Source organism: Rhinatrema bivittatum, chromosome 1, assembly GCF_901001135.1.
Source record: "Rhinatrema bivittatum chromosome 1, aRhiBiv1.1, whole genome shotgun sequence".
In the NCBI taxonomy this organism is placed as follows: Eukaryota; Metazoa; Chordata; class Amphibia; order Gymnophiona; family Rhinatrematidae; genus Rhinatrema; species Rhinatrema bivittatum.
Window position 1 is genome coordinate 114154176 of NC_042615.1, and position 9399 is coordinate 114163574.

The following is a 9399-nucleotide window of genomic DNA, read 5'->3' on the forward strand; positions in this document are numbered from 1 at the left end:
AGCAGAGGGCTGGCTTATGGAGACCTGAAAAGAGATGAGAGACTTGGCGTTGGCCCGTGCAGGCTGGAAGAGATGAGCCTGACATATCAGCCTTGGCCTGTGTGACCCAAAGGAGGGAGCAATGCGGGTCCAGCGGAGCCTAAACAATAGAAGTAAACAGTGGGCTTGGGGGAAAGTAGGAGAGAGCTGTGAGTCTTTATAAAGAGATGGCAGAGAGACAAAGCTAGGGGGGAGGAGGGGCAGACAGAATGCTAGGGGGTTTTGCTGAGGTGAAGAGAGAGCTTGCTGTCTGCCCCCTTCCCCCCAAGGAGTCTAGTCTGGCAGTGGCAACCAGAGAAAGCAAGGTGATCTTGCTGAGGTGAGAGGAGAGTACTGAAAGGGAACAGAGAGCTGGGGAGGGGACAAAGAGAAAGATGTGTGTGTGTGGGGGGGGGGGGGGGGGGGGGGGGGGGGGGATCTAGCCTAGAGGGAGAGAGAGAAAGCTGTGGGCTTTGCTGGGGAATGTGGAGAGAGAACTTGGGGAGGGGATCCAAGCCTGTGGGAGGGGACAGAGAGACTGAGCTGACTGAGGGTATTCCTGAGGAGCAAGGCGAGAAGAAGTACTGGACGGGCAGCTTGACCCTGGTGGGATAGAGGGAGAAAGGGATGGGAGAAATATCAACCCTGGGGAGAGGTAGCAAGCATCCCAAGATGGAGGAAAGATCAAACACGGGGCAGGATTCAAACTATAAGGGGACGAGGGCTGGGAAGGGTTATCGAGCCTGGGGGAGGGTGAGAGCAATGTGGAGCAGTCAGGCCTTACGAAGGGAAAGACCTGCATCTTCTAGTAATAACCTTTTTCTATATTGCATTATAAACTAATTATTACTCCGACATTGATTTTAATTTCTTTTTCTGTGAATCAATAAAGTCTGCAGAATTTTGCAGAATTTCAAAATATTGGGGTAGATTTTAAAAGGTTGCCTGTGGGCGTACATGTGCGCGCGCTGGGTAGCGCGCGCACATGTACGCCCAATTTTATAACTTGCAGGCGCGCGCAAGTTATAAAATCCGGGGTCGGCGCGCGCAAGGGGGTGCACAGTTGTGCACCTTGCCCACGCCGATCCACACAGCCTTCCCCCATTCCCTCCCCCTTACCTGATCTTCCCACCCCTTCCCCTAACCTTTCCCCCACCTAGCCCTACTCTAACCCCCTCCAAAAGTTTTTGTTTTACCTTTTGCAAGTTGTGTGCACCGGCCGATTGCCAGCACGCGATCTCTGACACAGCAGCAAATGCCGCTGTGCCAGGAGCCACTGACCCCGCCCCGGGACCACCCCTGCCCCACCCCCTCCCTGCCCCTTTTTGCAAGCCCCAGGACTTACGCTCGCCGCCGGGCCTTTTGAAAATCCAGCCCACTGTGTGGAGAATTTCCCCAGGGCTAGCATCTGAGGCCAATATTCAGTAAGCTGGTTACTGGACAACTTACCCAGCTAAAGTTAGTATATTCAGCAGAATAAATGACCCACTGAATATATTTGCCTAAAGAGATCTGGCTACATGTAGTCAGGTAATTAAAAAAGATCTAACCGGCTATGTTTGAATAGAGCTGGTTAGGTTTGTAAGTTATCAGATATGCGGTTAAGTGGTGATCCTGTCAAAAAAAAATTAATTGCAGGCCTTCCAGCCAAGTTCTCACCCCACCACCACAAATATCACAACCTGCCCGCCACCACTTTTCCCCTGAAGCACATCCACCCACCTAGTACCTGAGTAGTGGGCCCGTTTTAAAACCCAGAATCGCGGTTCAGAGCAATCCTGGGTGCTCCTGCTCTGAACAGCGATCCCAGGTTTTAAAATAGGCCCAACTCTCACTTGCTAGTTGGGTAGATGGGAGGGTGACAGCGCGGGGGGGCGGGGGGGGGGGGGATTTGGGGGAAGCAAGGAAGCGGTATTTTAAAGTATTTACCGGGAGGAGAGCTGGATGGCCAGCATACAAACCCCCCCCCCCTTTTTTTTTTTTTTAATTTAGAGGATTTTGAGGGGGATCCTGGCTAACTGATATTTATGGTGGTAGGAATCGGGCCAATAGGCCCACAATGAAGTTTGTTTTGACAGGATCTCTACTTAGCCAGGTATGTTTTGAAAATATCCAGTAAAGTGGCAGGTTATCTGGCCACACAAGGCCGGATAACTTAGCTGGTTTTAGTTGAAAATCAGCTAAGTTAGCCGGATAACTTTGGCACGCCCCTGGAACTCCTTAGTTTTATTCAGCTAAAGTATATCCAAATGATGACTTATCTAGTTATAATTTAGTTGGATATGTGACTGAATATCTCAAAACTTCCCATTTAGATGGATAACTTGTGAGTTGAAATTGATCTCTATAAGATCTCAGAAAGAAGCCTATCATTGAACACATTAGAAAAGCAGAAACCAGGCAGACTGAATATCAGCAGAAACAAAACTATAGTTTCAGTTAATGCAGGGGCAGTACATCCTGAGTTTTCTATGGGGCCGATGCAATAAAGAGTGCTCAGCCGAGCACACTGTTTAACCCGCTATCGGACGCGGGTTAAATAGGCGCTAATCCACCCCCTAATGCAATAGGGGGATTAGCACCTATTTAATGCGCGTCCGACGCGGAGTGAATGAGTTAGCGCTCATCACATGCAAGTGCATGTGAATGTGGCTATTACTCATTCACTCCAAATGCAAAAAGATAAATGCGCGTCTCAGATGCACATTTATTGCTCAGATATTAACGCCTGCCTGGAGCAGGCGTTAATAGTTGAGCGCATTGAAAAGTAGTAAAGAAAAGGAGAAAAAACTGCTTTTCTGTACTTTTTTAAAGTAAAAAAAAAAAAAATAACTCGGCAGACCGCCGAGTTATGAAGACCGACACCGGTAAACTCAGTATCGATTTTCATAACCGGCTGTCTGCCAGTAATGAAAATGGCTGCCGATAAACTTGTGCCTTGTACCTTGCGGGCGCCATGTGTGCATTAAGAAAGCAGGTTATGAAAAGTCAGCGCCCGCATTCCGCGAAGATTATCGCATCGGCCCCTATTTATATGAGCTAAAACTGTTCTGTACTAAACTTTTGTTGTTTCTGCTGATGGTGTGCCCGATTTTCTGCTTTTTATTTTGTTATGATGTGCTGATATTTGGAGATTACAGAATTCTGCTACCGCACTTGGTGACTTTAGTAAGCATGTGTAAAAGCAGGTAATAGTGCCATCAAACTTCAGATTCTGTTTCATTGACCTTCTTAAGGACATGGAACCCCATAGTTGAAACAGTAACCAAAAGACGATGCATTTATGAAGTCTTCCTGAATTTACCATTTAAAAGTGGTTTATTATTTGTTGAAAACCTAAACTCAATTACCAAAGAAATGAGAGACGTAAAATCTATTCTGCCTTGAACCAAGCCTCAAACGTCTCCACAAATAAAAGCATTCCTGATTTTCACCGCCCCCCCCCCCCTCCCGCTGCTTTAAAGAAGATAAGGGAAATCTGGAAATATCTTCTACATCCAACTCTAAATAAGGGAGTAGTAGTTAAATAAGGGTGAAGGGAAGGATGGAGGGGTAGTGTAGGACAATTGAACCGGAAAGGGAGGGATGGAGTTTATGGGAATTAAAGGAGTTATGGGATCTGCGAGGACGAAAGTTTGTGATAGAAGCCAACAAAGAAAGGGAATGTGATAGGTGACAGAGCAGGAAAAGGAAGGGGAAGGGAAGGAAGATGGAATTGCTAGGAGCCAGTGAAGGACGGGAGAACTAGGGTGATAGGCATCAAGGCAAAAAATATTATAGGGTAGTAAGTGCTTCTGAAGGAAGAAAGATGGCATTGATGAAAAAATTGGAGAGGGGTGTCCACGGCACATTTAAGTATGTGTTGGGTGAGGGAGAGGTGTTGTGTGTGTGTGTGTACACATGTTTCAGGTTGGAAGTGCAAGAGAGAAGTGCTGTGCATATATAGGCTTGTGATATAGGTTGTATGTTTCTGAAAAATATTGCCTACTATCTTTGTTCAGGGAAAAAAGGTTTAGCAAAAAATAATATAAGGTGATACCTATAATAGACTAACTTAATACATTTCTTGACTAGCTTTTGGGAGTTTACACTCACATCTTCAGATCCCAAGCAGAATAAGCAAATAATGACACTGCCAGAAAATCAAGTGAATCATAAAATACATTACAATGGCAGCATAAGTGGAGCGAGGGCTGATGCATTAGAGTGATAACGAGATGACAGAGAGGCAGCACAATTATGTCTGGTAGTGAATTTAAGATAATCAAGTCTTTGTTAAGTCCTTTTATGTGGGTTCAGAAGTGTTTGATCATTTTAACTTTAAATGTCTTGCATTCATGAATTATTTTCAACACACCTTTAAAGTATCTTTATCATAAGGGCACACATGCAGTAGTCTAGTCCCAAAAATGTTCCTCCATGAGGTGGTTACCTTGATTTTCTTTGTGATTTGTTGTCCTGTGTCTATGTAGGTTTATTTTGTCTTTAACTTCTGGCCTGTTTTGCCAGCATAGCCTCCCTCTTTTGTTAACTATGGCCAAATAGAGAACAACATTTCATCTCAGACCACAAGTGCAACACCTTATGTAGAAGACCATACTAACTGGAATAAATCTGGATCCACTGGAAGACCATGAGCATTAGAACTTCAATACACAGTTACCAAAAGAACATGACAATCATCAGTTCTCCTACAGACAAACATTCTCTGACAACTCTGATGGAAGTGTAAATAAAATGGGGATAATAAACCTCTCCAACTACTAATTATCACAGCATGAGATCTCAGTACTTTCTAAGGGACTGACATTCTCCCCCCTCCACCAAAGTGGATGAAATGCAACTGTATACTATTTTGGAGGAATTCCTTTTTTTAGGAAACTCCACCTAAAAGTACATTTCCACAAAAGAAAGAATGCCTCCAAAATACCGGATTACAAATTGAAAAAAAAAATTTGTTTCACACCAGTAACAGGTTGATACTGTAACGTGCGGTTAAAGATTTACCGTCTGTAACGTGCTGGGAGCGCACAATTCGGACGCGTAAGGCGATCCAGCGATACAGTCTCCAGTTTCACGCGTCCTTAGCGCTTCTTAAAACAGACGCATAACCCTTTCCGCACGCAGCATGTATATGATATGTAAATGAACGAATTAGCTGTATAATGAAGGAATTAGCTATTCCCCTCTGATACTGTGACGCGCGCTCAGATTATCTCCTTTGTAACCCGCTATTTTGCCGCGTCCTTAACCTGTTAGTTTACCGCCTACCCTCTACTTGGTGTTAGTGTGGTGTTCGAAAATTAAAACGGGAATAAAGTGTAAAAAATGGGGGTAAAACCGTAAAGTGTAAAAAACATTGCAGCATAAGTTTATATATATGTATAAATACCTGTCACTTTCCGAATCCCCCAGGCGTGCGGTCATCGAGGCGGTGGCGGGAGCCGGCGAGCGGGTGGGCGCGCGTTGGATCCAGGCGGCGGTGGGAGCCGGCGGGCGGGTGGGCGCGTGTTCGATCCAGGCCACGGCCGGGTGGGCGTGCATTCATCCAGGCAGAGGGAGCCGGCAGCGAAAGCGGCCTCCGGCTCCCTCTGCCTGGATGAATGCATGGCCCCCCGCCGGCAGTGAATGAATGCCCGTGCGATTTCGACGCTCAAGGCAGTCACATGCCGTGACGTCACGCCTTGAGCGCCGAAATCGCACGGGCATTCATTCACTGCCGGCGGGGGCCATGCATTCATCCAGGCAGAGGGAGCCGGAGGCCGCTTTCGCCGCCGGCTCCCTCTGCCTGGATGAATGCACGCCCACCCGGCCGCCTTGAGCACCAAAATCGCACGGGCATTCATTCACTGCCGGCGGGGGCCGTGCATTCATCCAGGCAGAGGGAGCCAGAGGCCGTTTTCGCCGCCGGCTCCCTCTGCCTGGATGAATGCACGCCCACCCGGCCGCCTTGAGCGCCGAAATCGGGAGGAAAGGAGAAGGGAGAAGGGACTACCGTAGCAGGCCCGAGCCTTGCTACTTTTCGTTTTTTTTTTTTTTTGCTTCGGGAGGAGGGGACAGGACTGGGGCTGCACCGGAGACCGGACGGGGCCAGGGCAGGTGAGCGGGGGCTGGGGGAAAGTTTGCCGAGCATCGGGGAACATAATTGTCTACTTCCTGGTACCTGTCAATTCAAATGTCATTTGAAATGACATTTGAAATGACAGATACCAGCGCGGCCGTGAAGCGTTAGGCCCCCGAACCCAGGATACTGTATAGGCGCTCTATACAGTAAAATGGGTTGCGCGGGCCTAACGCCTGCCTAAGGCTTCGCAGCCGCGGCATGCATTTGCATGCAATTTGAAGAGAGTATCGAGCGGTAGGTGAGAACTGTGCGTGCGGGGAACGAGGGTGCGCCTGACACTGCCGCACTGTTTCTACCGCGGCCTTAGAGTATCGATCTGTATGTGGGCAAAATAGTAAATTAGACAACTGCATAAAGACTTTCAGACACAGAGTAATCCACAGCTTTCCAGCAAATAGAGAAAAATAATTTACAAGCCATCCCTACTAGAAAGCACTGTCATAAAAACCTACAAAATAACTAAAATGTTACTATTGAGCCAGAAAAGTATATAGAAGAGGGGTACAGACAGCTCTCAAACACTACAGGAAACTTACTGAGCAAATGTAAGCAGGTATACAATACACTGAATAGTTCTTATCAATACATTTCCAAAGCAGATAGAGTCTCAGCTGGAAAATCTGACACTATCCTTATGTTAGTACCTTCACATACTACCTAAAGTCCAGAAACCCCGGCGGACCAGTCATATCTGGCATTGGCATATTCACAGAGGAAATACGTGGATTAATAGAGGGAATTCTCAAACCCTTGGTAAACCCTTGGTAAACAACACAAACAAGACAAAACAGACTTTCTAAGCAGGTTAAAAAAAAAACATCAAGCAGCTATCACCTGACACTCTCTTGGTCACAATGGATGTAGAATCACCTGACATAGGCATCTGTGACCAACCCGGTCTCTATTCACCTTCAAGCTCTCCAGCATATAGAATAATAATAGACTGCAGCTTTATTTGAACATCTGAAAACCTATCTTATTTCCCTACACTGTACCCAAGATGCAAGAACCTCAGCAGTGCTTAACTGTCCACCATGAAGCTAGCATGAAGGTTTTAAATGCTGTAGCCTATGTCTGATATATCCAGTTGGCTGTCATGTGAAAACAGGCCAAGGCCCCACTGTGATTCCAAGCAAGGTGTACAAGCCTCCAGCATGGCTGCGTCCAGCGCATACCACCAGGGCTTACGACATTGCATTCTCTACCAGTTGAGTAGGTCAGCAGTGCCACATGATCCCTTTCAGGATCGCCCATCTGAAAAGACGACCTCCCTTTCCTCTCAGCAGCAGCAGCCCCTTGAGGATAGTCCTCGGATTTTTGATATCATTGAAAAGTTGTTCTAACTGGGTACCTCCATCACAGGCATGATGTAGTACTCCAGCTTGCAGCATTCCCCCCTAACCTAACTCCTAAAAGTTTCTGCCTAAAACTTTGTGTACAGCAACAAATGTCATTCCAGAACCTCATGGTTTCCATTTTGTAAATAAAGCCAGTCCCGCATGGGGCAGACTCAGAATATCCAAACTGCATATCGCCAGTGGCATAGCAATGGGAGGGAGGGCAGGAGGGGACAAATCCCTCAGGTGCCCAGGGGACTCGTTTTGTCTATTTGCCTTTTTATATCTTCTGGGTTCACTGACATTTGTTTCAGTTCCTCTGAATCGTAACCTATAAATATCATTTTGGCATGGATATCTCCTTTACATCTTCTTCAGTAAAGACTGAAGCAAAGAATTAATTTAGTCTTTCCACTATGGTCTAATCTTCCAATAAGTGCCCTTTTTACCCCTTAATCATCTAGCGGTCCCACTGACTCCCTCACAGGCGTTCTGCTTTGATTGTACCTGAAAAAGCTTTTATAATGAGTTTTTGTTTCCACATCAAGCTTCTTTTCAAATTTTTTCTTTGCCTTCCTTATCAGTGCTTTGCATCTAACCTGCCAGTGCTTATGCTGTTTCTTGTTTTCTTCATTCGGATCCCTTTTCTAATTTTTGAAAGATGTTCTTTTAGCTATAATAGCCTCTTTCACCTCCCCTTTTAACCATTCTGGTCATCCTTTAGTCTTCTTTCCACCATTTGTATTGAGTAGAAAACACCTGGTCTTTTAAAAAAAAAAAAAAAAAAAAAGGTCCAATCCTACTGTAAACTCTTAATCTTGGCAGCTGCTCCTTTCAGTTTTTTGTCTCATTTTATTAATCTCCCTTTTGAAAGTTAAATGCTATCACAGTCTATTTCTTTAGTTTCTCCCTCCAGTTATTAAGTCTAATTTATTTATTTATTTATTTAGCATTTTTCTATACCGACTTTCCAATAACAGAATTATTGATCAATTCGGTTTACATTCTAAACAATAACAATGACAAGTAAATGTCTTACAATGAACAGGTAATTTGATCATATTATGATAACAATTGCCCCGTGGCCCCAAAACCGGTACCTCTCTCACCAAATCCTGTGTTCTACTAAGTAATAGGTCGAAAATAGCTCCCCACCTTGTTGGTTCATGGACCAGTTGCTCCATGAGGCAGTCATTTATTTCATCTAGGACCTTCATCTCCTTAGCATGTCCTGATATGACATTTACCCAGTAAATGAGTAATTGAAATCACCCATTATCACTATGCTGCTAATTTTGTTAGCTTCCCTTATTTCTGTTAGCATTTCATTGTCTGTTTGTTTATTCTGTCCAGCTGGACGGTAATATACTCCCAATACTATTTTATTTCCCTTTTCACACAGAATTTATATCCGTAAGGATACTACAGTGCATTCTGTTTCCTGCAGAACTTTTATCCTGTTTCACTCAGTATCCTCTTTAATATATAGTGCCACCCCTTCACCAAAGGTTATAAACAGGATGGAGTTGGTCTAGAGGGTGGTGGCTATGAAAATGGTGTGTGGTCTTCTTTGAAAAGCATATGGGGATAGACTTAAAGAGCAGAGGTTTGCAAACAAGGGGGGCCACCAGCAGCAGTGCAAACGAGCTTCCAGGGGGCCACCAGCAGCAGTGAGCTGGGACAAAAAGGCAAGAGTGCCCACCTACTCTGTCTGGGGCCTAGTGGAGTTGCGTACTGCAGGGGAATATGCATGTGGCCGCTGGAGGACCTGATCCCACCAGCAGCTGAAAAACAAGGAGAGAGGCACTGCAGCTGCCAGTGGACCTCATCTCACCGGTGGCTGAGCTAAGGACTCCCTTCCTTTTGTCAGTGCAGGCCCTCAGTATTAGAACTCGTGAGAGTAGCACTTTCTCTATGTTG